We start from the raw sequence: 23,945 nt of genomic DNA, 5'->3' as shown, positions 1-23,945 counted from the left end.
AACAAAGGGGAACACTATTTTTTATTTATTTATTTATTTTCTTTTGTATGAATTATTGCGTGTTGCAAACAGGCAATGAAGTCTGATAAAAGTCAAAAAGTCTCTCTCTCTCTCACACACACACACACAGCCAGCAAGACACACAGAGCCAGCCAGCTCAGCGATGACATCACAAACATCTCTCTCAGGTGACTCCTATGACATCACAGAGCACGTACATTCCGTTGCTTGCCGTCTGTCAACCACTCAGTCACTGCCAGCCAGACTGGCTGGCTGACTGGATGGTGGGGCTGCTTGCTGCTGCTGCGTACCTTAGCAAGCTTATTTGCTTGACCGGCCTTCCTCCTCCGCCCACATGCCCACCTATGTCCGATCTGCTGTTCACCTGGATCACAGCTCCGCCCCAACAAGGCAGAGCCTCCCAAGAATGGTACAAACTCACCCACGATCCCCTCCACGGAAAGCTATAGCAAAAGGCAAAAGCATTATACGTAATGAAGAGGAACCCGAGTCCAAGACGCATCCGACCAGCCATACATATTTGTGTGTATTAAAGATCACATTTTATTACATTTAGATTTTCTGTACTTTATTACATCTTTTTGTGATTTTTAAATGTATTGTTTCTTTTCCTTATATATGTATGTATGTATGTATGTATGTATGTATGTGTGTGTGTGTCTGTGTGAAAGTGTATGTGTTTGTGTGTCTCTGTGTGAAAGTGAGTGTGTGTGTGTCTGTCTCTGTGTTTGTGTGTCTGTCTCTGTGTGAAAGTGAGTGTGTGTGCGTGTGTCTGTCTGTGAAAGTGTGTGTGTGTGTGTGTGGGTGTGACAGTGTGTATGAGTGTCTGTCTGTCATGTAACTCGCACATCTGTGAGGGCACCATTTTTGCAGAAAGAGATGTACACATTTTGGAGCAACATATGCTGCCATCCAGACATCGTCTTTTCCAGGGACGTCCCTGCATTTTTCAGCAGGATAACGCCAAACCACATTCTGCCCAGATTACAAGCGCATGGTTGCGTAGGCAGAGAGTGCGGGTGCTAGCATGGCCTGCCTGCAGTCCTGACCTGTCTCCGGATTGAGAATGTGTGGCGCACTATGAAGTGCAAATTAAGACAACGAAGGCCCTGTGCAGTTGCGCAGCTGAGGAAATGCATAATGGATGAATGGGGGGAAATCCCACTTGCTAAACTTAACCAAGTGGTGTCTTCAGTGCCCAAGTGCTTAATAAGTGTTATTAAAAGAAAAGGTGATGTTACATAGTGGTAAACAGTCGACTGTCCCAACTTTCTTGGTTTCTTTTCACTGCTAATGAGATGCTGTAGAGTGAGTTAGTTATATTGCTTTCAGGAGCTCTAATCGTATTGATGAGTTCATGCAGCATTTGTAATTGAATTTCAAAAAGAAATCCTTGCTGTCTGGCCTGTGTGTATGAGATGTACTCTGTCAATCTTTGGCTAACAACTGAAACATTGGTAGAACAGAAATGGCAACATAAAAAAGAAAAGTACATTTTAAAAGAGCACATTAAATAGGATGAATATACAGTTTTTTACAATCACTTTGTCACTAATTTCAGAACCTTGATGTCATTTTTCAAAACTCTAGACACAAAACTCAAAACGGTCATCACTTGTAACACAGGCTGTCCAATGTTCAAAACATTGCATTGTGCATTCATATCTTTAAAGAAACCTTGCACTTGCAGACTTGTTGGTTCAAATAATTCATTTATCATGAAATACCATAGTAACATTTATTTAGATCACCCACACAGAAGATACCGATAGTTTCACTGTGTAGTTGTTCGTACAATCATTAAATATTGTAGTACAAAATATGTGATACATGTTTCATTATGGTACTACACATAAATACATCACTGTAAAAGGACTAGTAGAGAGAATACTACAGACACAGTGGAATCATTGAACAAAATCTGAAATGTATTGATGCAATACAATCAAATCACACCATAGGTTTCTTTGAAGCCATGCAACAATAATTAGCTACAAAAAAGAACAAAACTACAGTAAAATGTCAACTGCAGTGTTCCTCACCTGGCTTAGTGTAAAACAAAGGATTGATTACTGTACTTCTGAATTTCCATCAGCCCTGTGTTCAGGTTCAGGTTCTCACAACCATTTTTCACAAGAGGCATCTTGAAACTGAACATACCTGAACATACTCAGTCATCAGCTGCTTCACTCTGTCTGCATTTCTTTCAAAAGGCACACTATACTCTGTGCTACACATTGGTATGCAGTATACAGTCATTTGACAATTGAGAGTAGCCTAATGTTTAGTGCATGCTGAAGACTTGCCGCTTCTCAGTACGGAAATTTCTGATGATTGAGGCCACAGTTGATCCTGAGTTGATTCTGAGGTTTGATTGAATCATTGTAGCTGCCTCAGTCATGGTCATGCCATGATTTACAACATGCTCTACAACTATTTCTCGGATTTCACTGGACACTATTTGCTGTTGCTGCCGCTGTCTGGTCCGTGGCCTTGTCCTCTACCACGTTCCCCCAACACCTCTCAAATGAGGCCCATGGCTGCCTCTCTGGTGAGGCCTAAGCCCTCCTCTATGACGAGGCCCACGACCACCTCTCAGAAGGGGTGCATGTCCCCTTCCATTCCTTTGACCACCACGTCTTCCTCCTCCCACTGCTTGACCTCTATTGTGACCTGGATGACTTGCCGGCTCCATGTTATCACTGTGTTGCTGGGGTGGATAGCACTCATTTCACTCGATACTCGTACCACAATGTGAAATCAATCATCAATAACCAGTTGGCAGTATTGGAAAAGCAATTACAAGGGCCTGCATACATACAGTAATGTCAAATCTGATGTGGAAGAACAATCATCTTCAACCAGGTTGGAGCGTTAGTTGCAATGCCTTTAATACACGCAGCGTGGAGAGGAACAGTGACTCAAGTAGATCCCAAAGTCGCTCTGCCTTCATTTTAACAGTCAGAGCTTTTATACACAAAAATCAAAGAGCTGGTTATAATCAGAAAGTCATTACTATGTTATCTTAAAAGTTAGCTAAGCAGAATTTATATCATTATAGGACAGAGTTCATAGATCAACACATGGATTAGGGAGCAGGCACTTCAATCATACTGTTTGACATTGTCTCCAAGATTCTCATCGTAAATAACAAACAGAAATCAAACTACCTTCTGGCCTGACCTTCTAGCTTGACCTTATCTTTCTTAAGTATACAAGAGAGAAAAACAGGTATTAGAGAAAAAATTTCTAACTTTCCTTCCACACTGCAAACATGGTGTGGAAAAGTGCTACATGATGATGAATGATGATGAAATATTACATCCATAGATAATGTAGTCCAACTGGTTCATGCTCCTCGTTTATTGATGTCAATGGATCTCATTATCCTGAAACTTTCATGATCGAAACATGGAATATTGTTTGTCAGTTTCCATAAAATTATGCATTAAGAGTAATGCAACAGTCACTTATCATTTTGAGCAGCTGTATCAATTGATAGTTAGATCTTTGTAATGAAATGAATAGACAGTGATCTCAGATGTAATGTGTGAATTGCATTTTGAAATGGTAATACTTTGATGTTAAGTTGTGTCATTTTAGTTCAATGAACAAATGATCTGAGGTTGATGTGTATTGTATCCAAGCAATTGTAAAAAAGTGTTAGAGTTTTGAAAAATGTGCATTTTGATCATCGGGTGTGAGTTTAGTGTCTAGAGTTTTGAAAAATGACATCAAGGTTCTGAAATGAGTGCCAAAGTGATTGTAAAAAAGTGTAATATCAGGGGACAGTGGCTATTAGTGATCTGGCCTTCCGTGGCCTCTGTATTAATGTAACAGGTCACATTGTATGTGTACACTGATACTTGATAGTATAATATAGTACAAGTAAAAAACATACATAGGTATCATAGAAGTATTTTGCAGAAATGATTATGGATAGTTATCAAAATGGAGAGGAAATGCTAAATCCAGTCTCCCCAGGCTGAGCTTCTATTGCTGCACCTGCTGGCCCCACTATATGGATAGAGCCACACCAAGTACAAGAGTCTCCCCATTGCTATTTATATCTCCCTATCCAGTCTTCTTTAAGTCAGGGTGGGGTGCCTATTCCCCTGCATGCTTTGAAACCTATAGCACCTGGGACGCACACTTGGGATCCGGTTCCTCTGCCCCTCACATACACATGAGGAATCCTAGGTGCTCAACACGTCATACTGTCTCTTTCATCTCATGTGTAAACTATGGACAAATACATGACTAAACGTGTTTAGTTGCGTTTCCCAGAATGCTTTGCGCCACGATATGCAAATAACGGGGACTATGATTGGCTCCCTGACATTACCCACACTGCGACTGATGCTACCCATTTCACTACCCAACAAAGACCCATAATATGCGTGTGTCTGTCTGTCTGTCTGTCAAAGTATGTGTGTGTGTGTCTGTGTGTGTCTGTGTCTGTCTGTCTGTGTGTGAAAGTGTGTGTGTGTCTGTCTGTCTGTCTGTCATGTAACTTGCACATCTGTGAGGGCACCACTAATGCAGAAAGAGATGTACACATATTGTTTATTTTCCATATATATGTATGTATGTATGTATGCATGTCCAATTGCTTTGACAATACAAATGAATTGAATTGAGAGGGAGAGAGAGAGAGTAAGAGAGAGAGAGACAGACAGACAGACAGACAGACAGAGAGACACACACACACACACACACACACACACACAGAGAGCCAGCCAGCCAGCTCAGCGATGACATGACGAGCCTCTCTCAGCTTACTGCTATGACATCACAGAGCACGTACATTCCGTTTAACAAATCGTTAAACAAAAAAGGTTATAAACACATTGACTACAATACCGGTTAGTAAGACGAAGGTGAGTCTCTCGTTAGTATTATTAGTCAGACATTAAATAACTACGCAGGTTAGTATTTATGTCAGGTAACTTCTCGTTATATATATATCAGTCTCATTTACGTTTAGGTGCCGAGAAAGATCCTATTTGTTACCACAATTTCCCTTAACTGATTATTATTCAATGATTAAGGATAGGCAGGGCCACCAATAATCTAATGTCTATTAACTTGTGTCAATTTCAGACTAAACAGTTAAACAGGAATGAGAAGATATTTCTCGGCGTTGACAGATTTTATTTCTAAAATTATCAACAAAACAGTTGAATGCAACTCACATTTATATTTAAGAAAACTAAATGATATTACACATTCTAGAGTTATGAATCACAGATTAACATTTCTAATTGATTTCTCAAATGTCATGAATCACAAACTCCAAACTGTTAAACTTATGTGAACTTCGTCGCAGAGAGGCCTCTCTGGCTTCGGGCTCAGATAACAGCACACGGCACGAGGTCCGTGTGGTTTGGAACAAAGGCAGTCCGGTTCGGCTTTGTCCAAGAACTTCCACTCAGTCGATGCACCTGGAAGTTGGGGTTTCGCGAATGTAGAGTCTTTTCCAAACAGATTTTCCATTGGTTTGAAGGCTCCAAGGTTGTGCACAAAATCTTCTTTGTAAGCATGGTTCCACCGTAGTTACTTGAAGACGAAGTCTTTGAGGAAAGCAGGGCCCTGTTTGTTCCAAGGGTCAAGTTTCTTAAGACTCAAATAGCTATTTAAGTGACTGACACTTTCGTATTCAGTCGACTTAGTCAATTGTCCAGCTGTAAAACTCCACTGATCAGGTGGGTCTGTGAAGTTATTTATTTAATAAAGTCCTTTAAAATAATTCTTCGCTCAATCTCCTTCTCCCAGTTTAACTCTTCTGTTGCCGGCAAAGACTTGGTTGGTTTCTGATTCCGGTTCTGGCAACAGAGCTACAGGTTGAGCTGTGGCAGCGAGTTTCTGGTTCAGGTGAGAGAGAGAGAGAGAGAAAGACTGTCCGCTGTTCCTTATAGTCTGTCAGATCAGTAGGTGATTGGTCCCTGAGTTCTTGAGATTGGATTTCGGTTTCAGCCCCCAGTGTCCTATTGGAGGGAGGCTTTATTTATGACTGATGTCAATCCATGCCATCTTTTGGAAATGCCGGTTGGCCTGGGTTCGTAGCTCTATGTCGGGATTTCGGCTCTCATCCACTTCAAAGAGTTTTTATCACCTACAGGCCCCTTTTTCCAGACATCTCATAGCAGAATTCCAAACTATTTGGCCTCTTCTCGGTGCCATCCTCCCCAAAACTGTCACTTTGATGCAAACCAGTTCCAAGCTGATGAGCTAAGGAAAATGTGATAACTTTGGGGGGGGAGAGGTCTTCTTTAGATCAGTGCTTCAGCTCAGAGCCCAAATGCTCTTATCCAAATACACCCAACATAACGCTACATATGTATGTATGTATGTATATATGTGTAGAAGGAAAATTAGAAATTATTTTCTTACACCTGTTTTTCTCTCTTGTATACTTAAGAAAGATACGGTCAAGCTAGAAGGTCAGCCCAGAAGATAGTTTGATTTCTGTTTGTTATTTACGATGAGAACCTTGGAGACATTGTCAAACGGTATGACCTACGTGCCTGTTCCCTAAAACCATGTGTTGACCTATGAACTCTGTTCTATAATGATATATGTTCTGCTTAGTTAGCCTTTAAGATAACATTGTAATGACTTTCTAGCATGTATATATGTATGTATGTATGTCCAATTGCTTTGACAATACAAATGAATTGAATTGAGAGGAAGAGAGAGAGAGAGAGAGAGAGAGAGAAAGAGAGAGAGAGAGACAGACAGACAGACAGACAGACAGACAGACAGCTCAGCGATGACATCACGAGCCTCTCTCAGCTGACTGCTATGACATCACAGAGCACGTACATTCCGTTGCTTGTCGTCTGTCAACCACTCAGTCACTGCTAGCCAGACTGTCCCTAAGACAAAGTGTACAATACTTCAATTATATCTCCTCCAGACAGATAAAGAGTATTAAGAGCTACGATGAAGTTACCCAGGAGATGTAAAAAGCTTGCATCACCTGGTATTTCCTGGAGGTCACCCATCCAAGTACTAACCAGGCCCTGGCCCGTTTAGTTTCCAAGGTCTGACGAGATCGGGCACGTTCAGGACGGTGTGGCCGCAAGCCGAGATGCCTGGCTGCATGATGTCTCTTAAAGGCTGGCGGGTATTGACGGAATTTCCAGCAAAAAATAAAAAATAAAAAAATAAAAAAATGGAGGGAAAAATAACAGTGCAGGAAAGGGTGTTGAAAGTAGCCGGGAACGTGTACAATTCTTCAATTATATCTCCTCCAGACAGAAAGAGAGTATTAAGAGCTACGATGAAGTTACCCTGGAGACGTAAAAAGCTTGCAGCACCTGGTATTTCTAGGAGATCTCCCATCCAAGTACTGACCAGGCCATGCCCCGTTTAGCTTCCGAGATCTGACGAGACGGGGTGCGTCCAGGACGGTGTAGCCGCAAGCCGAGAGGCCTGGCTGCATGATGTCTCTTAAAGGCTGACGGGTGTTGACGGAACTTCCAGCAAATAAAAAAAGAAAAATGGAGGGAAAAATATCAGTTCAGCAAAGGGTGTTGAAAGTAGCCGGGTACGTGTACATTTCTTCAATTATATCTCCTCCAGACAGAAAGAGTATTAAGATCTACGATGATGTTACCCAGGAGACTTATAAAGCTTGCAGCACCTGGTATTTCCAGGAGGTCACCCATCCAAGTACTGACCAGGCCCTGCCCTGTTTAGCTTCCGAGATCTGATGAGATCGGTCGCGTTCAGGACGGCGTGGCCGCAAGCCGAGAGGCCTGGCAGCATGATGTCTCTTAAAGGCGGGCGGGTTTTGACGGACCTTCCAGCAAAAAAAAAAAGAAAAAAGAAAAATGGAGGGAAAAATATCAGTGCAGCAAAGGGTGTTGAAAGTTGCCGGGTACGTGTACATTTCTTCAATTGTATCTTCTCCTGACAGAAAGAGAGTATTAAGAGCTACGATGAAGTTACCCAGGAGACGTAAAAAGCTTGCAGTACCTAGTTTTTCCAGGAGGTCACCAATCCAAATACTGACCAGGTCCTGCCACGTTTTGCTTCCTAGATCTGACAAGATCGGGCGCGTTCAGGACGGTGTGGCCGCAAGCCAAAAAGCCTGGCTGCATGATGTCTCTTAAAGGCTGGCGGGTATTGACGGAACTTCCAGCAAAAAAAAGAAAAATGGAGGGAAAAATACCAGTGCAGCAAATGGTGTTGAAAGTAGCCGGGTACGTGTACAAATCCTCAATTATAACACCTCCAGACAGAAAGAGAGTATTAACAGCTACAATGAAGTTACTCAGGAGACTAAAAAGCTTGCAGCACCAGGTATTTCCAGGAGGTCTCCCATCCAAGTATTGACCAGGCCCTGCCCCGTTTAGCTTCCGAGATCTGACAAGATCGGGCACGTTCAGGTCAGTGTGGCCGCAAGCCTAGAGAGCTGGCTGCATGATGTCTCTTAAAGGCTGGAGGGTATTGACGGAACTTCCGGCAAAAAAAAAAAGAAAAAAGAAAAATGGAGGGAAAAATATCAGTGCAGCAAAGAGTGTTGAAAGTAGCCGGGTACGTGTACAATTCTTCAATTATATCTCCTCCAGACTGAAAGAGAGTATTACGAGCTACGATGAAGTTACCCAAGAGACGTATAAAGCTTGCAGCACCTGGTATTTCCAGGAGGTCACCCATCCAAGTACTGACCAGGACCTGCCCCGTTCAGCTTACGCGATCTGACGAGATCGAGCGCGTTCAGGACGGTGTGGACACAAGCCGAGAGGCCTGGCTGCATGATGTCTCTTAATGGTTGGCGGGTATTGACGGAACTTCCAGCAAAAAAAAAAAAAAAGAAAACGGAGGGAAAAATATCAGTGCAGCAAAGGATGTTGAAAGTAGCCAGGTACGTATACAATACTTCAAATATATCTCCTCCTGACTGAAAGAGAGTATCAAGAGCTACGATAAAGTTACCCAGCAGACGTAAAAAGCTGGCAGCACCTGGTATTTCCAGGAGATCTCCCATCCAAGTACTGACCAGGTCCTGCCCCGTTTCGTTTCCGAGATCTGACGAGATCGGGCGCGTTCAGGTCTGTGTGTCCGCAAGCCGAGATGCCTGGTTGCATGATGTCTCTTAAAGGCTGGCGGATATTGATGGAACTTCCAGAAAAAATAAAAAATAAAAATAAAAATGGCGGGAAAAATATCAGTGCAGCAAAGGGTGTTGAAAGTAGCCGGGTACGTGTACAATTCTTCAATTATATCTCCTCCAGACAGAAAGAGAGTATTAAAAGCTACGACGAAGTTCCCCAGGTGACGTAAAAAGCTTGCAGCACCTGGTACTTCCAGGAGGTCTCCCATCCAAGTACTGACCAGGTCCTGCCCCGTTTAGTTTCCGAGATCTGACGAGATCGGGCGCGTTCAGGACGGTGTGGCCACAAGCCGAGACGCCTGGCTGCATGATGTCTCTTAAAGGCTGGCGGGTATTGACGGAATTTCCAGCATAAAAAAAAAATAAAAAAATAGAAAAATGGAGGGAAAAATATCAGTGCAGGAAAGGGTGTTGAAAGTAGCCGGGTACGTGTACAATTCTTCAATTATATCTCCTCCAGACTGAAAGAGAGTATTAAGAGCTACGATAAAGTTACCCAGGAGACATAAAAGCTTGCAGCACCAGGTATTTCCAGGAGGTCTCACATTCAAGTACTGACCAGGTCCTGCCCCGTTTAGCTTCCGAGATCTGACGAGATCGGGCGCGTTCAAGATGGTGTGGCAGCAAGCCGAGATGCCTGGTTGCATGATGTCTCTTAAAGGCTGGCGGGTATTGACGGAATTTCCAGCAAAAAAAAAAAAAAAAGAAAAACGGAGGCAAAAATATCAGTGCAGCAAAGGGTGTTGAAAGTTGCCGGTTATGTGTACAATACTTCAATTATATCTCCTCCAGACAGAAAGAGACTATTAAGAGCTACGATAAAGTTACCCAGGAGAAGTAAAAAGCTTGCAGCACCTGGTATTTCCAGGAGGTCACCCATCCAAGTACAGACCAGGCACTGCCCCGTTTAGCTTCCGAGATCTGACGAGATCGGTCGCATTCAGGACGGTGTGGCCACAAGCCGAGACGCCTGGCTGCATGATGTCTCTTAAAGGTTGGCGGGTATTGACGGAACTTCCAGCAGAAAAAAAAAAAAGAAAAAGAAAAATGGAGGCAAAAATATCAGTGCAGCAAAGGGTGTTGAAAGTTGCCGGGTACGTGTACAATACTTCAATTATATCTCCTCCAGACAGAAAGAGAGTATTAAGAGCTACGATAAAGTTTCCCAGGAGAAGTAAAAAGCTTGCAGCACCTGGTATTTCCAGGAGGTCTCCCATCTAAATACTGACCAGGCCCTGCCCCGTTTAGCTTCCGAGATCTGATGAGATCGGGCGCATTCAGGACGGTGTGGCCACAAGCCGAGACGCCTGGCTGCATGATGTCTCTTAAAGGCTGGAGGGTATTGACGGAACTTCCAGCAAAAAAAAAAAGAAAAAAGAAAAATGGAGGGAAAAATATTTGTGCAGTAAAGGGTGTTGAAAGTAGCCGGGTACGTGTACAATTCTTCAATTAAATCTCCTCCAGACAGAAAGAGAGTATTAAAAGCTACGACGAAGTTCCCCAGGTGACGAAAAAAGCTTGCAGCGCCTGGAATTTCCAGAAGGTCTCACATTCAAGTAATGACCAGGTCCTGCCCAGTTTAGCTTCCAAGAGCTGACGAGATGGGGCGCGTTCAGGACGGTGTGGCCGCAAGCCAAGACGCCTGGCTGCATGATGTCCCTTAAAGGTTGGCGGGTATTGACGGAACTTCCAGCAGAAAAAATAAATAATAATAAAAATAAAAAAATTGATGGAAAAATATCAGTGCAGCAAAGGGTGTTGACAGTAGCTGGGTACGTGTACAATACTTCAATTATATCTCCTCCAGACAGAAAGAGAGTATTAAGAGCTTCGATAAAGTTACCCAGGAGACGTAAAAGCTTGCAGCACCAGGTATTTCCAGGAGGTCTCACATTCAAGTACTGACCAGGTCTTGCCCCGTTTAGCTTCCGAGATCTGATGAGATCGGGCGCGTTCAGGACGGTGTGGCCGCAAACCTAAAGGCCTGGCTGCATGATGTCTCTAAAAGGCTGGCGGGTATTGACGGAACATCAAAGAAAAAAAAAAAAAAAAAAATAGAAAAATGGAGGGAAAAATATCAGTGCAGCAATGGGTGTTGAAAGTAGCCGGGTACATGTACAATACTTCAATTATATCTCCTCCAGACAGAAAGAGAGTATTAAGAGCTACGATGAAGTTACCCAGGAGACGTAAAAGCTTGCAGCACCAGGTATTTCCAGGAGGTCTCACATTCAAGTACTGACCAGGTCCTGCCCCGTTTAGCTTCCGAGATCTGACGAGATCGGGCGCGTTCAGGACGGTGTGGCCGCAAGCCGAGAGGCCTGGCTGCATGATGTCTCTTAATGGCTGGCGGGTATTGACGGAACTTCCAGCAAAAAAAAAAAAAAAAAAAAGAAATAGAAAAATGGAGGGAAAAATATCAGTGCAGTAATGGGTTTTGAAAGTAGCCGGGTACGTGTACAATTCTTCAATTATATCTCCTCCAGACAGAAAGAGAGTATTAAGAGCTACGATGAAGTTACCCAGGAGACGTAAAAAGCTTGCAGCACCTGGCATTTCCAGGAGGTCACCCATCCAAGTACTGACCAGGCCCTGCCCCGTTTAAATTCCAAGATCTGATGAGATCGGGGGCGTTCAGGACGGTGTGGCTGCAAGCCAAGAGGCCGGGCTGCATGATGTCTCTTAATGGTTGGCGGGTTTTGACGGAACATCCAGCAAAAAAAAAAAAGAGAAATGGAGGGAGAAATACCAGTGCAGCAAAGGGTGTTGAAAGTAGCCGGGTACGTGTACAATTCTTCAATTATATCTCCTGCAGACAGAAAGAGAATATTAAGAGCTACGATGAAGTTACCCAGGAGACGTAAAAAGCTTGCAGCACCTGGTATTTCTAGGAGGTCTCCCATCCAAGTACTGACCAGGCCCTGCCCCGTCTAGCTTCCGAGATCTGACGAGATCGGGCGCATTCAGGATGGTGTGGCCGCAAGCCGAGAGACCTGGCTGCATGATGTCTCTTAAAGGCTGGCGGGTATTGACGGAACTTCCAGCAGAAAAAATAAATAATAATAAAAATAAAAAAATTGATGGAAAAATATCAGTGCAGCAAAGGGTGTTGACAGTAGCTGGGTACGTGTACAATACTTCAATTATATCTCCTCCAGACAGAAAGAGAGTATTAAGAGCTACGATAAAGTTACCCAGGAGACGTAAAAGCTTGCAGCACCAGGTATTTCCAGGAGGTCTCACATTCAAGTACTGACCAGGTCTTGCCCCGTTTAGCTTCCGAGATCTGATGAGATCGGGCGCGTTCAGGACGGTGTGGCCGCAAACCTAGAGGCCTGGCTGCATGATGTCTCTAAAAGGCTGGCGGGTATTGACGGAACATCCAAGAAAAAAAAATAAAAAAAAAATAGAAAAATGGAGGGAAAAATATCAGTGCAGCAATGGGTGTTGAAAGTAGCCGGGAACGTGTACAATACTTCAATTATATCTCCTCCAGACAGAAAGAGAGTATTAAGAGCTACGATGAACTTACCCAGCAGACGTAAGAAGCTTGCAGCACCTGGTATTTCCAGGAGGTCTCCCATCCAAGTACTGACCAGGTCCTGCCCCACTCAGTTTCCGAGATCTTACGAGATCGGACGCGTTCAGGACGGTGTGGCCGCAAGCCGAGATGCCTGGCTGCATGATGTCTCTTAAAGGCTGGCGGGTATTGACGGAACTGCCAGCAATAAAAAAAAATAGAAATGGAGGGAGAAATACCAGTGCAGCAAAGGGTGTTGAAAGTAGCCGGGTACATGTACAATACTTGAATTATATCTCCTCCAGACAGAAAGAGAGTATTAAGAGCTACGATGAAGTTACCCAGGAGACGTAAAAGCTTGCAGCACCAGGTATTTCCAGGAGGTCTCACATTCAAGTACTGACCAGGTCCTGCCCCGTTTAGCTTCCGAGATCTGACGAGATCGGGCGCGTTCAGGATGGTGTGGCCGCAAGCCGAGACGCCTGGCTGCATGATGTCTCTTAATGGCTGGCGGGTATTGACGGAACTTCCAGCAAAAAAAAAAAAAAAAAAAAGAAAAAGAAAAATGGAGGGAAAAATATCAGTGCAGTAATGGGTTTTGAAAGTAGCCGGGTACGTGTACAATTCTTCAATTATATCTCCTCCAGACAGAAAGAGAGTATTAAGAGCTACGATGAAGTTACCCAGGAGACGTAAAAAGCTTGCAGCACCTGGCATTTCCAGGAGGTCACCCATCCAAGTACTGACCAGGCCCTGCCCCGTTTAAATTCCAAGATCTGATGAGATCGGGGGCGTTCAGGACGGTTTGGCTGCAAGCCGAGAGGCCTGGCTGCATGATGTCTCTTAAAGGTTGGCGGATATTGACGAACTTCCAGCAAAAAAAAAAAAGAAAAATGGAGGGAAAAATATCAGTGCAGCAAAGGCTGTTGAAAGTAGCCGTGTACGTGTACAATACTTCAATTATATCTCCTCCAGACAGAAAGAGAGTACAAAGAGCTACGATGAAGTTACCCAGGAGACAAAAAAGCTTGCAGCACCAGGTATTTCCAGGAGGTCACCCATCCAAGTACTGACCAGGCCCTGCCCCTTTTACCTTCCGAGATCTGACGATATCGGGCGCGTTCAGGACGGTGTGGCCGAAAGCCAAGAGGCCCTGCTGCATGATGTCTCTTTAGGCTGGTGGGTATTGACGGAACTTCCAGCAAAAAAAAAAAAAAAAAAAAAGAAAAATGGAGGGAGAAATATCAGAGCAGCAAAGGCTGTTGAAAGTAGCCGGGTACGTGTACAATTCTTCAATAATATCTCCTCCAGACTGAAAGAGAGTATTAAGAGCTACGATGAAGTTAACCAGGAGACGTAAAAAGCTTGCAGCACCTGGTATTTCCAGGAGGTCACCCAACCAAGTACTGGCCAGACCCTGCCCCGTTTAGCTTCCGAGATATGATGAGATCAGGCGCGTTCAGGACGGTGTGGCCGCAAGCCAAGAGACCTGGCTGCATGATGTCTCTTAAAGGCTGGCAAGTATTGACGGAACTTCCAGCAAAAAAAAAAAAAAAAAAAAATAGAAAAAGGGAGAGAAAAATATCAGTGCAGCAAAGGGTGTTGAAAGTAGCCGGGTACATGTACAATTCTTCAATTATATCTCCTCCAGACAGATAGAGAGTATTAAGAGCTACGATAAAGTTACCCAGGAGACGTAAAAGCTTGCAGCACGAGGTATTTCAAGGAGGTCTCACATTCATGTACTGACCAGGTCCTGCCCCGTTTAGCTTCCGAGATCTGACGAGATCGGGCGCGTTCAGGATGGTGTGGCCGCAAGCCAAGATGCCTGGCTGCATGATGTCTCTTAAAGGCTGGCGGGTATTGACGGAACTGCCAGCAAAAAAAAAAAAGAAAAATAGAGGGAAATATACCAGTGCAGCAAAGGGTGTTGAAAGTAGCCGGGTACGTGTACAATTCTTCAATTATATCTCCCGGAGACAGAAAGAGAGTTTTAAGAGCTACGATGAAGTTACCCAGGAGACGTAAAAGCTTGCAGCACCTGGTATTTCCAGGAGGTCACACATCCAAGTACTGACCAGGCCCTGCCCCGTTTAGCTTCCGAAATCTGATATGATCGGGCGCGTTCAGGACGGTGTGACTACAAGCCAAGAGGCCTGGCTGCATGATGTCTCTTAAAGGCTGGCGGATATTGACGGAACTTCCAGCAAAAAAATAAAATAAAAAGAAAAATGGAGGGAAAAATATCAGTGCAGCAAAGGGTGTTGACAGTAGCTGGGTACGTGTACAATACTTCAATTATGTCTCCTCCAGACAGAAAGAGAGTATTAAGAGCTACGATGAAGTTACCCAGGAGACAAAAAAGCTTGCAGCACCAGGCATTTCCAGGAGGTCACCCATCCAAGTACTGACCAGGCCCTGCCCCTTTTACCTTCCGAGATCTTACGAGATCGGGCGCATTCAGGACGGTGTGGCCACAAGCCAAGAGGCCTGGCTGCATGATGTCTCTTAAAGGTTGGCGGATATTGACGAACTTCCAGCAAAAAAAAAAAAGAAAAATGGAGGGAAAAATATCAGTGCAGCAAAGGCTGTTGAAAGTAGCCGTGTACGTGTACAATTCTTCAATAATATCTCCTCCAGACTGAAAGAGAGTATTAAGAGCTACGATGAAGTTACCCAGGAGACGTAAAAAGCTTGCAGCACCTGGTATTTCCAGGAGGTCACCCAACCAAGTACTGGCCAGACCCTGCCCCGTTTAGCTTCCGAGATATGATGAGATCAGGCGCGTTCAGGACGGTGTGGCCGCAAGCCAAGAGACCAGGCTGCATGATGTCTCTTAAAGGATGGCGGGTAATGACGGAATTTCCAGCAAAAAAAAAAAAAAAGAAAAATGGATGGAAAAATATCAGTGCAGCAAAGGATGTTGACAGTAGCTGGGTACGTGTACAGTACTTCAATTATATCTCCTGGAGACAGAAAGAGAGTTTTAAGAGCTACGATGAAGTTACCCAGGAGACGTAAAAAGCTTGCAGCACCTGGTATTTCCAGGAGGTCACACATCCAAGTACTGACCAGGCCCTGCCCCGTTTAGCTTCCGAAATCTGATATGATCGGGCGCGTTCAGGACGGTGTGACTACAAGCCAGGAGGCCTGGCTGCATGATGTCTCTTAAAGGCTGGCGGATATTGACGGAACTTCCAGAAAAAAAATAAAATAAAAAGAAAAATGGAGGGAAAAATATCAGTGCAGCAAAGGGTGTTGAAAGTAGCCTAGTACGTGTACAATTCTTCAATTATATCTCCTGGAGACAGAAAGAGAGTATTTAGAGCTACGATGAAGTTACCCAGGAGACGTAAAAAGCTTGCAGCACCTGGCATTTCCAGGAGGTCACCCATCCAAGTACTGACCAGGCCCTGCCCCGTTTAAATTCCAAGATCTGATGAGATCGGGGGCGCTCAGGACGGTGTGGCTGCAAGCCAAGAGGCTGGGCTGCATGATGTCTCTTAATGGTTGGCGGGTTTTGACGGAACATCCAGCAAAAAAAAAAAAGAGAAATGGAGGGAGAAATACCAGTGCAGCAAAGGGTGTTGAAAGTAGCCGGGTACGTGTACAATTCTTCAATTAAATCTCCTGCAGACAGAAAGAGAGTATTAAGAGCTACGATGAAGTTACCCAGGAGACGTAAAAAGCTTGCAGCACCTGGTATTTCTAGGAGGTCAGCCATCCAAGTACTGACCAGGCCCTGCCCCGTTTAGCTTCCGAGATCTTACGAGATCGGGCGCATTCAGGACGGTGTGGCCACAAGCCGAGAGGCCTGGCTGCATGATGTCTCTTAAAGGTTGGCGGGTATTGACGGAACTTCCAGCAAAAAATAAAATAAAAAGAAAAATGGAGGGAAAAATATCAGTGCAGCAAAGGGTGTTGAAAGTAGCTGGGTACGTGTACAATACTTCAATTATATCTCCTCCAGACAGATAGAGAGTATTAAGAGCTACCATGAAGTTACCCAGGAGACGTAAAAAGCTTGCAGCACCTGGTATTTCTAGGAGGTCTCCCATCCAAGTACTGACGAGGCCCTGCCCCGTTTAGCTTCCGAGATCTGACGAGATCGGGCGCATTCAGGACGGTGTGGCCACAAGCCGAGAGGCCTGGCTGCATGATGTCTCCTAAAGGTTGGCGGGTATTGACGGAACTTCCAGCAAAAAAAAAAAAAAATGGATGGAAAAATATCAGTGCAGCAAAGGGTGTTGAAAGTAGCCTAGTACGTGTACAATTCTTCAATTATATCTCCTCCAGACAGAAAGAGAGTATTAAGAGCTACGATGAAGTTACCCAGGAGACGTAAAAGGCTTGCAGCACCTGGTATTTCTAGGAGGACTCCCATCCAACTACTGACCAGGCCCTGCCCCGTTTAGCTTCCGAGATCTGACAAGATCGGGCGCATTCAGGACGGTGTGGCCGCAAGCCGAGAGGCCCAGCTGCATGATGTCTCTTTAAGGCTGGCGGGTATTGACGGAACTTCCAGCAAAAAAAAAAAGAAAAAAGAAAAATGTAGGGAAAAATATCAGTGCAGCAAAGGGTTTTGAAAGTAGCCGGGTACGTGTACAATTCTTCAATAATATCTCCTACAGACTGAAAGAGAGTATTAAGAGCTATGATGAAGTTACCCAGGAGACGTAAAAAGCTTGCAGCACCTGGTATTTCTAGGAGGTCTCCCATCCAAGTACTGACCAGGCCCTGACCCGTTAGCTTCCGAGATCTGACGAGATCGGGCGCGTTCAGGATGGTGTGGCCGCAAGCCAAGATGCCTGGCTGCATGACGTCTCTTAAAGGCTGGTGGGTATTGACGGAACTGCCAGCAAAAAAAAAAAAGAAAAATAGAGGGAAATATACCAGTGCAGCAAAGGGTGTTGAAAGTAGCCGGGTACGTGTACAATTCTTCAATTATATCTCCTGGAGAAAAAAAGAGAGTATTAAGAGCTACGATGAAGTTTCCCAGGAGACGTAAAAAGCTTGCAGCACCTGGTATTTCTAGGAGGTCTCCCATCCAAGTACTGACCAGGCCCTGCCCCGTTTAGCTTCCGAGATCTGACGAGATCGGGCGCATTCAGGACGGTGTGGCCACAAGCCGAAAGGCCTGGCTGCATGATGTCTCTTAAAGGTTGGCGGGTATTGACGGAACTTCCAGCAAAAATAAAAAATAAAAAAAGAAAAAAGAAAAATGGATGGAAAAATATCAGTGCAGCAAAGGGTGCTGACAGTAGCTGGATACGTGTACAATACTTCAATTATATCTCCTCCAGACAGAGAGAGAGTATTAAGAGCTACGATAAAGTTACCCAGGAGACGTAAAAGCTTGCAGAACTAGGTATTTCCAGGAGGTCTCACTTTCATGTACTGACCAGGTCCTGCCCCGTTTAGCTTCCGAGATCTGACGAGATCGGGCGCGTTCAGGATGGTGTGGCCGCAAGCCGAGATGCCTGGCTGCATGATGTCTCTTAAAGGCTGGCGGGTATTGACGGAACTGCCAGCAAAAAAAAAAAAGAAAAATAGAGGGAAATATACCAGTGCAGCAAAGGGTGTTGAAAGTAGCCGGGTACGTGTACAATTCTTCAATTATATCTCCTGGAGACAGAAAGAGAGTATTAAGAGCTACGATGAAGTTACCCAGGAGACGTAAAAAGCTTGCAGCACCTGGTATTTCTAGGAGGTCTCCCATCCAAGTACTGACCAGGCCCTGTCCCGTTTAGCTTCCGAGATCTGACGAGATCGGGCGCGTTCAGGATGGTGTGGGCCCAAGCCAAGATGCCTGGCTGAATGATGTCTCTTAAAGGCTGGCGGGTATTGACGGAACTGCCAGCAAAAAAAAAAAGAAAAATAGAGGGAAATATACCAGTGCAGCAAAGGGTGTTGAAAGTAGCCGGGTACGTGTACAATTCTTCAAATATATCTCCTGGAGACAGAAAGAGAGTATTAAAAGCTACCATGAAGTTACCCAGGAGACGTAAAAAGCTTGCAGCACCTGGTATTTCTAGGAGGTCTCCCATCCAAGTACTGACCAGGCCCTGCCCCGTTTAGCTTCTGAGATCTGACGAGATCGGGCGCATTCAGGACGGTGTGGCCACAAGCCGAAAGGCCTGGCTGCATGATGTCTCTTAAAGGTTGGCGGGTATTGACGGAACTTCCAGCAAAAAAAAAAAAAAAAAAAAAATATAAAGATGGAGGGAAAAATATCAGTGCAGGAAAGGGTGTTGAAAGTAGCCGGGTACGTGTACAATTCTTCAATTATATCTCCTACAGACTGAAAGAGAGTATTAAGAGCTATGATGAAGTTACCCAGGAGACGTAAAAAGCTTGCAGCACCTGGTATTTCTAGGAGGTCTCCCATCCAAGTACTGACCAGGCCCTGACCCGTTAGCTTCCGAGATCTGACGAGATCGGGCGCGTTCAGGATGGTGTGGCCGCAAGCCAAGATGCCTGGCTGCATGACGTCTCTTAAAGGCTGGTGGGTATTGACGGAACTGCCAGCAAAAAAAAAAAAGAAAAATAGAGGGAAATATACCAGTGCAGCAAAGGGTGTTGAAAGTAGCCGGGTACGTGTACAATTCTTCAATTATATCTCCTGGAGAAAAAAAGAGAGTATTAAGAGCTACGATGAAGTTTCCCAGGAGACGTAAAAAGCTTGCAGCACCTGGTATTTCTAGGAGGTCTCCCATCCAAGTACTGACCAGGCCCTGCCCCGTTTAGCTTCCGAGATCTGACGAGATCGGGCGCATTCAGGACGGTGTGGCCACAAGCCGAAAGGCCTGGCTGCATGATGTCTCTTAAAGGTTGGCGGGTATTGACGGAACTTCCAGCAAAAATAAAAAATAAAAAAAGAAAAAAGAAAAATGGATGGAAAAATATCAGTGCAGCAAAGGGTGCTGACAGTAGCTGGATACGTGTACAATACTTCAATTATATCTCCTCCAGACAGAGAGAGAGTATTAAGAGCTACGATAAAGTTACCCAGGAGACGTAAAAGCTTGCAGAACTAGGTATTTCCAGGAGGTCTCACTTTCATGTACTGACCAGGTCCTGCCCCGTTTAGCTTCCGAGATCTGACGAGATCGGGCGCGTTCAGGATGGTGTGGCCGCAAGCCGAGATGCCTGGCTGCATGATGTCTCTTAAAGGCTGGCGGGTATTGACGGAACTGCCAGCAAAAAAAAAAAAGAAAAATAGAGGGAAATATACCAGTGCAGCAAAGGGTGTTGAAAGTAGCCGGGTACGTGTACAATTCTTCAATTATATCTCCTGGAGACAGAAAGAGAGTATTAAGAGCTACGATGAAGTTACCCAGGAGACGTAAAAAGCTTGCAGCACCTGGTATTTCTAGGAGGTCTCCCATCCAAGTACTGACCAGGCCCTGTCCCGTTTAGCTTCCGAGATCTGACGAGATCGGGCGCGTTCAGGATGGTGTGGGCCCAAGCCAAGATGCCTGGCTGAATGATGTCTCTTAAAGGCTGGCGGGTATTGACGGAACTGCCAGCAAAAAAAAAAAGAAAAATAGAGGGAAATATACCAGTGCAGCAAAGGGTGTTGAAAGTAGCCGGGTACGTGTACAATTCTTCAAATATATCTCCTGGAGACAGAAAGAGAGTATTAAAAGCTACCATGAAGTTACCCAGGAGACGTAAAAAGCTTGCAGCACCTGGTATTTCTAGGAGGTCTCCCATCCAAGTACTGACCAGGCCCTGCCCCGTTTAGCTTCTGAGATCTGACGAGATCGGGCGCATTCAGGACGGTGTGGCCACAAGCCGAAAGGCCTGGCTGCATGATGTCTCTTAAAGGTTGGCGGGTATTGACGGAACTTCCAGCAAAAAAAAAAAAAAAAAAAAAATATAAAGATGGAGGGAAAAATATCAGTGCAGGAAAGGGTGTTGAAAGTAGCCGGGTACGTGTACAATTCTTCAATTATATCTCCTGCAGACTGAAAGAGAGTATTAAGAGCAACGATAAAGTTACCCAGGAGACGTAAAAGCTTGCAGCACCTGGTATTTCCAGGAGGTCTCACATTCAAGTACTGACCAGGTCCTGCCCCGTTAAGCTTCCGAGATCTGACGATATCATGCGCGTTCAGGACGGTGTGGCTGGAAGCCGAGAGGCCCGGCTGCATGATGTCTCTTTAAGGCTGGCGGGTATTGACGGAACTTCCAGCAAAAAAATAAAATAAAAAGAAAAACGGAGGGAAAAATATCAGTGCAGCAAAGGGTGTTGAAAGTAGCCTAGTACGTGTACAATTCTTCAATTATATCTCCTGGAGACAGAAAGAGAGTATTAAGAGCTACGATGAAGTTACCCAGGAGACGTAAAAGGCTTGCAGCACCTGGTATTTCTAGGAGGTCTCCCATCCAAGTACTGACCAGGCCCTGCCCCGTTTAGCTTCCGAGATCTGACGAGATCGGGCGCATTCAGGACGGTGTGGCCGCAAGCCGAGAGGCCTGGCTGCATGATGTCTCTTAAAGGTTGGCGGGTATTGACGGAACTTCCAGCAAAAAAAAAAAAAAAAAAAAAGAAAAATGGATGGAAAAATATCAGTGCAGAAAAGGGTGTTGACAGTAGCTGGGTACGTGTACAATACTTCAATTATATCTCCTCCAGACAGATAGAGAGTATTAAGAGCTACGATAAAGTTACCCAGGAGACGTAAAAGCTTGCAGCACCAGGTATTTCCAGGAGGTCTCACATTCATGTACCGACCAGGTTCTGCCCCGTTTAGCTTCCAAGATCTGACGAGATCGGGCGAGTTCAGGATGGTGTGGCCGCAAGCCGAGATGCCTGGCTGCATGATGTCTCTTAAAGGCTGGCGGGTATTGACGGACTTTCCAGCAAAAAAAAAAAAAAAAAAAACGAAAAATGGAGGGAAAAATATCAGTGCAGGAAAGGGTGTTGAAAGTAGCCGGGTACGTGTACAACTCTTCAATTATATCTCCTGGAGACAGAAAGAGAATATTAAGAGCTAGGATGAAGTTACCCAGGAGACGTAAAAAGCTTGCAGCACCTGGTATTTCTAGGAGGTCACCCATCCAAGTACTGACCAGGCCCTGCCCCGTTTAGCTTCCGAGATCTGACGAGATCGGGCGCGTTCAGGACGGTGTGGCCACAAGCCGAAAGGCCTGGCTGCATGATGTCTCCTAAAGGTTGGCGGGTATTTACGGAACTTCCAGCAAAAAAAAAAAAAAATGGATGGAAAAATATCAGTGCAGCAAAGGGTGTTGACAGTAGCTGGGTACGTGTACAATACTTCAATTATATCTCCTCCAGACAGATAGAGAGTATTAAGAGCTACGATAAAGTTACCCAGGAGACGTAAAAGCTTGCAGCACGAGGTATTTCCAGGAGGTCTCACATTCATGTACTGACCAGATCCTGCCCCGTTTAGCTTCCGAGATCTGACAAGATCTGGCGCGTTCAGGACGGTGTGGCCGCAAGCCGAGATGTCTGGCTGCATGATGTCTCTTAAAGGTTGGCGGGTATTGACGGAACTTCCAGCAAAAAAAAAAAAAAATGGATGGAAAAATATCAGTGCAGCAAAGGGTGTTGAAAGTAGCCTAGTACGTGTACAATTCTTCAATTATATCTCCTCCAGACAGAAAGAGAGTATTAAGAGCTACGATGAAGTTACCCAGGAGACGTAAAAGGCTTGCAGCACCTGGTATTTCTAGGAGGTCTCCCATCCAACTACTGACCAGGCCCTGCCCCGTTTAGCTTCCGAGATCCGACGAGATCGGGCGCATTCAGGACGGTGTGGCCGCAAGCCGAGAGGCCCAGCTGCATGATGTCTCTTTAAGGCTGGCGGGTATTGACGGAACTTCCAGCAAAAAAAAAAAAGAAAAAAGAAAAATGTAGGGAAAAATATCAGTGCAGCAAAGGGTTTTGAAAGTAGCCGGGTACGTGTACAATTCTTCAATAATATCTCCTACAGACTGAAATAGAGTATTAAGAGCTATGATGAAGTTACCCAGGAGATGTAAAAAGCTTGCAGCACCTGGTATTTCTAGGAGGTCTCCCATCCAAGTACTGACCAGGCCCTGCCCCGTTAGCTTCCGAGATCTGACGAGATCGGGCGCGTTCAGGATGGTGTGGCCGCAAGCCGAGATGCCTGGCTGCATGACGTCTCTTAAAGGCTGTCGGGTATTGACGGAACTGCCAGCAAAAAAAAAAAAGAAAAATAGAGGGAAATATACCAGTGCAGCAAAGGGTGTTGAAAGTAGCCGGGTACGTGTACAATTCTTCAATTATATCTCCTGGAGAAAAAAAGAGAGTATTAAGAGCTACGATGAAGTTACCCAGGAGACGTAAAAAGCTTGCAGCACCTGGTATTTCTAGGAGGTCTCCCATCCAAGTACTGACCAGGCCCTGCCCCGTTTAGCTTCCGAGATCTGACGAGATCGGGCGCATTCAGGACGGTGTGGCCACAAGCCGAAAGGCCTGGCTGCATGATGTCTCTTAAAGGTTGGCGGGTATTGACGGAACTTCCAGCAAAAAAAAAAAAAAAAAAAAGAAAAAAGAAAAATGGATGGAAAAATATCAGTGCAGGACAGGGTGTTGAAAGTAGCCGGGTACATGTACAATTCTTCAATTATATCTCCTCCAGACTGAATGAGAGTATTAAGAGCTACGATAAAGTTACCCAGGAGACGTAAAAGGCTTGCAGCACCTGGTATTTCTAGGAGGTCTCCCACCCAAGTACTGACCAGGCTCTGCCCCGTTTAGCTTCCGAGATCTGACGAGATCGGGCGCATTCAGGACGGTGTGGCCGCAAGCCAAGAGGCCTGGCTGCATGATGTCTCTTAAAGGCTGGTGGGTATTGACGGAACTTCCAGCAAAAAAAAAAAAAAAATAAGATAAATGGAAGGAAAAATATCAGTGCAGCAAAGGCTGTTGAAAGTAGCCGTGTACGTGTACAATACTTCAATTATATCTCCTCCAGACAGAAAGAGAGTACTAAGAGCTACGATGAAGTTACCCAGGAGACAAAAAAGCTTGCAGCACCAGGTATTTCCTGGAGGTCACCCATCCAAGTACTGACCAGGCCTTGCCCCTTTTACCTTCCGAGATCTGACGAGATCGGGCGCGTTCAGGATGGTGTGGCCGCAAGCCAAGAGGCCTGGCTGCATGATGTCTCTTAAAGGCTGGCGGGTATTGACGGAACTTCCAGCAAAAAAAAAACAAAAAAAAAAGGAAAATGCAGGGAAAAATATCAGTTCAGGAAAGGGTGTTGAAAGTAGCCGGGTACG

The 23,945-nt window shown here is 45.0% G+C and overlaps 13 non-coding genes and 38 pseudogenes across 13 annotated transcripts; all 51 read right to left on the bottom strand.

The window, feature by feature from the left end:
* Positions 1-399: 399 nt before the first annotated feature.
* LOC136728238 (U5 spliceosomal RNA) lies at positions 400-514 on the bottom strand. Its single transcript, XR_010808602.1, has one exon. It is a non-coding gene; the product is annotated as a U5 spliceosomal RNA (small nuclear RNA).
* Positions 515-6,991: 6,477 nt separating this feature from the next.
* On the bottom strand, positions 6,992-7,110 carry LOC136728560 (uncharacterized; annotated as a pseudogene).
* A 221-nt stretch (positions 7,111-7,331) lies between these two features.
* On the bottom strand, positions 7,332-7,450 carry LOC136727908 (uncharacterized; annotated as a pseudogene).
* Positions 7,451-7,657: 207 nt separating this feature from the next.
* Positions 7,658-7,776, bottom strand: LOC136728003 (5S ribosomal RNA). The gene has a single exon (XR_010808559.1). It is a non-coding gene; the product is annotated as a 5S ribosomal RNA (ribosomal RNA).
* Positions 7,777-7,992: 216 nt separating this feature from the next.
* Positions 7,993-8,111, bottom strand: LOC136728131 (uncharacterized; annotated as a pseudogene).
* A 205-nt stretch (positions 8,112-8,316) lies between these two features.
* Positions 8,317-8,435, bottom strand: LOC136728667 (uncharacterized; annotated as a pseudogene).
* A 216-nt stretch (positions 8,436-8,651) lies between these two features.
* On the bottom strand, positions 8,652-8,770 carry LOC136727989 (uncharacterized; annotated as a pseudogene).
* A 212-nt stretch (positions 8,771-8,982) lies between these two features.
* LOC136728109 (uncharacterized) lies at positions 8,983-9,101 on the bottom strand (annotated as a pseudogene).
* Positions 9,102-9,317: 216 nt separating this feature from the next.
* Positions 9,318-9,436, bottom strand: LOC136728462 (uncharacterized; annotated as a pseudogene).
* Positions 9,437-9,655: 219 nt separating this feature from the next.
* Positions 9,656-9,774, bottom strand: LOC136728663 (uncharacterized; annotated as a pseudogene).
* A 214-nt stretch (positions 9,775-9,988) lies between these two features.
* LOC136728584 (uncharacterized) lies at positions 9,989-10,107 on the bottom strand (annotated as a pseudogene).
* A 218-nt stretch (positions 10,108-10,325) lies between these two features.
* Positions 10,326-10,444, bottom strand: LOC136728317 (5S ribosomal RNA). The gene has a single exon (XR_010808673.1). It is a non-coding gene; the product is annotated as a 5S ribosomal RNA (ribosomal RNA).
* A 216-nt stretch (positions 10,445-10,660) lies between these two features.
* On the bottom strand, positions 10,661-10,779 carry LOC136728134 (uncharacterized; annotated as a pseudogene).
* A 223-nt stretch (positions 10,780-11,002) lies between these two features.
* LOC136728658 (uncharacterized) lies at positions 11,003-11,121 on the bottom strand (annotated as a pseudogene).
* A 218-nt stretch (positions 11,122-11,339) lies between these two features.
* LOC136728474 (uncharacterized) lies at positions 11,340-11,458 on the bottom strand (annotated as a pseudogene).
* Positions 11,459-11,682: 224 nt separating this feature from the next.
* On the bottom strand, positions 11,683-11,801 carry LOC136728407 (uncharacterized; annotated as a pseudogene).
* A 210-nt stretch (positions 11,802-12,011) lies between these two features.
* Positions 12,012-12,130, bottom strand: LOC136728333 (5S ribosomal RNA). Its single transcript, XR_010808688.1, has one exon. It is a non-coding gene; the product is annotated as a 5S ribosomal RNA (ribosomal RNA).
* Positions 12,131-12,353: 223 nt separating this feature from the next.
* On the bottom strand, positions 12,354-12,472 carry LOC136728657 (uncharacterized; annotated as a pseudogene).
* A 220-nt stretch (positions 12,473-12,692) lies between these two features.
* Positions 12,693-12,811, bottom strand: LOC136727786 (uncharacterized; annotated as a pseudogene).
* Positions 12,812-13,020: 209 nt separating this feature from the next.
* LOC136728456 (uncharacterized) lies at positions 13,021-13,139 on the bottom strand (annotated as a pseudogene).
* A 224-nt stretch (positions 13,140-13,363) lies between these two features.
* Positions 13,364-13,482, bottom strand: LOC136728418 (uncharacterized; annotated as a pseudogene).
* Positions 13,483-13,690: 208 nt separating this feature from the next.
* Positions 13,691-13,809, bottom strand: LOC136727823 (uncharacterized; annotated as a pseudogene).
* A 218-nt stretch (positions 13,810-14,027) lies between these two features.
* Positions 14,028-14,146, bottom strand: LOC136728612 (uncharacterized; annotated as a pseudogene).
* A 220-nt stretch (positions 14,147-14,366) lies between these two features.
* Positions 14,367-14,485, bottom strand: LOC136727945 (uncharacterized; annotated as a pseudogene).
* A 209-nt stretch (positions 14,486-14,694) lies between these two features.
* On the bottom strand, positions 14,695-14,813 carry LOC136728689 (uncharacterized; annotated as a pseudogene).
* Positions 14,814-15,028: 215 nt separating this feature from the next.
* On the bottom strand, positions 15,029-15,147 carry LOC136728517 (uncharacterized; annotated as a pseudogene).
* A 209-nt stretch (positions 15,148-15,356) lies between these two features.
* LOC136728611 (uncharacterized) lies at positions 15,357-15,475 on the bottom strand (annotated as a pseudogene).
* A 213-nt stretch (positions 15,476-15,688) lies between these two features.
* On the bottom strand, positions 15,689-15,807 carry LOC136728688 (uncharacterized; annotated as a pseudogene).
* Positions 15,808-16,023: 216 nt separating this feature from the next.
* On the bottom strand, positions 16,024-16,142 carry LOC136728522 (uncharacterized; annotated as a pseudogene).
* A 210-nt stretch (positions 16,143-16,352) lies between these two features.
* LOC136728402 (uncharacterized) lies at positions 16,353-16,471 on the bottom strand (annotated as a pseudogene).
* Positions 16,472-16,686: 215 nt separating this feature from the next.
* On the bottom strand, positions 16,687-16,805 carry LOC136728495 (uncharacterized; annotated as a pseudogene).
* A 207-nt stretch (positions 16,806-17,012) lies between these two features.
* LOC136728443 (uncharacterized) lies at positions 17,013-17,131 on the bottom strand (annotated as a pseudogene).
* Positions 17,132-17,347: 216 nt separating this feature from the next.
* On the bottom strand, positions 17,348-17,465 carry LOC136728448 (uncharacterized; annotated as a pseudogene).
* A 210-nt stretch (positions 17,466-17,675) lies between these two features.
* Positions 17,676-17,794, bottom strand: LOC136728114 (5S ribosomal RNA). Its single transcript, XR_010808569.1, has one exon. It is a non-coding gene; the product is annotated as a 5S ribosomal RNA (ribosomal RNA).
* A 224-nt stretch (positions 17,795-18,018) lies between these two features.
* LOC136728072 (uncharacterized) lies at positions 18,019-18,137 on the bottom strand (annotated as a pseudogene).
* A 210-nt stretch (positions 18,138-18,347) lies between these two features.
* Positions 18,348-18,466, bottom strand: LOC136728421 (uncharacterized; annotated as a pseudogene).
* A 209-nt stretch (positions 18,467-18,675) lies between these two features.
* LOC136728374 (5S ribosomal RNA) lies at positions 18,676-18,794 on the bottom strand. The gene has a single exon (XR_010808725.1). It is a non-coding gene; the product is annotated as a 5S ribosomal RNA (ribosomal RNA).
* A 222-nt stretch (positions 18,795-19,016) lies between these two features.
* Positions 19,017-19,134, bottom strand: LOC136728447 (uncharacterized; annotated as a pseudogene).
* A 210-nt stretch (positions 19,135-19,344) lies between these two features.
* LOC136728100 (5S ribosomal RNA) lies at positions 19,345-19,463 on the bottom strand. Its single transcript, XR_010808568.1, has one exon. It is a non-coding gene; the product is annotated as a 5S ribosomal RNA (ribosomal RNA).
* A 224-nt stretch (positions 19,464-19,687) lies between these two features.
* LOC136728071 (uncharacterized) lies at positions 19,688-19,806 on the bottom strand (annotated as a pseudogene).
* Positions 19,807-20,016: 210 nt separating this feature from the next.
* Positions 20,017-20,135, bottom strand: LOC136728419 (uncharacterized; annotated as a pseudogene).
* A 209-nt stretch (positions 20,136-20,344) lies between these two features.
* LOC136728373 (5S ribosomal RNA) lies at positions 20,345-20,463 on the bottom strand. Its single transcript, XR_010808724.1, has one exon. It is a non-coding gene; the product is annotated as a 5S ribosomal RNA (ribosomal RNA).
* Positions 20,464-21,019: 556 nt separating this feature from the next.
* LOC136728310 (5S ribosomal RNA) lies at positions 21,020-21,138 on the bottom strand. Its single transcript, XR_010808667.1, has one exon. It is a non-coding gene; the product is annotated as a 5S ribosomal RNA (ribosomal RNA).
* Positions 21,139-21,356: 218 nt separating this feature from the next.
* On the bottom strand, positions 21,357-21,475 carry LOC136728108 (uncharacterized; annotated as a pseudogene).
* Positions 21,476-21,694: 219 nt separating this feature from the next.
* On the bottom strand, positions 21,695-21,813 carry LOC136727942 (5S ribosomal RNA). Its single transcript, XR_010808554.1, has one exon. It is a non-coding gene; the product is annotated as a 5S ribosomal RNA (ribosomal RNA).
* A 206-nt stretch (positions 21,814-22,019) lies between these two features.
* LOC136728194 (uncharacterized) lies at positions 22,020-22,138 on the bottom strand (annotated as a pseudogene).
* A 207-nt stretch (positions 22,139-22,345) lies between these two features.
* On the bottom strand, positions 22,346-22,464 carry LOC136728274 (5S ribosomal RNA). The gene has a single exon (XR_010808635.1). It is a non-coding gene; the product is annotated as a 5S ribosomal RNA (ribosomal RNA).
* A 217-nt stretch (positions 22,465-22,681) lies between these two features.
* LOC136728398 (uncharacterized) lies at positions 22,682-22,799 on the bottom strand (annotated as a pseudogene).
* Positions 22,800-23,009: 210 nt separating this feature from the next.
* On the bottom strand, positions 23,010-23,128 carry LOC136728088 (5S ribosomal RNA). The gene has a single exon (XR_010808567.1). It is a non-coding gene; the product is annotated as a 5S ribosomal RNA (ribosomal RNA).
* A 225-nt stretch (positions 23,129-23,353) lies between these two features.
* LOC136728338 (5S ribosomal RNA) lies at positions 23,354-23,472 on the bottom strand. The gene has a single exon (XR_010808692.1). It is a non-coding gene; the product is annotated as a 5S ribosomal RNA (ribosomal RNA).
* A 216-nt stretch (positions 23,473-23,688) lies between these two features.
* Positions 23,689-23,807, bottom strand: LOC136728567 (uncharacterized; annotated as a pseudogene).
* Positions 23,808-23,945: the final 138 nt, after the last annotated feature.

This window comes from Amia ocellicauda, unplaced genomic scaffold, assembly GCF_036373705.1.
Source record: "Amia ocellicauda isolate fAmiCal2 unplaced genomic scaffold, fAmiCal2.hap1 HAP1_SCAFFOLD_29, whole genome shotgun sequence".
Taxonomy (NCBI): Eukaryota; Metazoa; Chordata; class Actinopteri; order Amiiformes; family Amiidae; genus Amia; species Amia ocellicauda.
The sequence above is the reverse complement of the archived record's forward strand: the minus strand, read 5'-3'. Positions and strand labels throughout refer to the sequence as shown.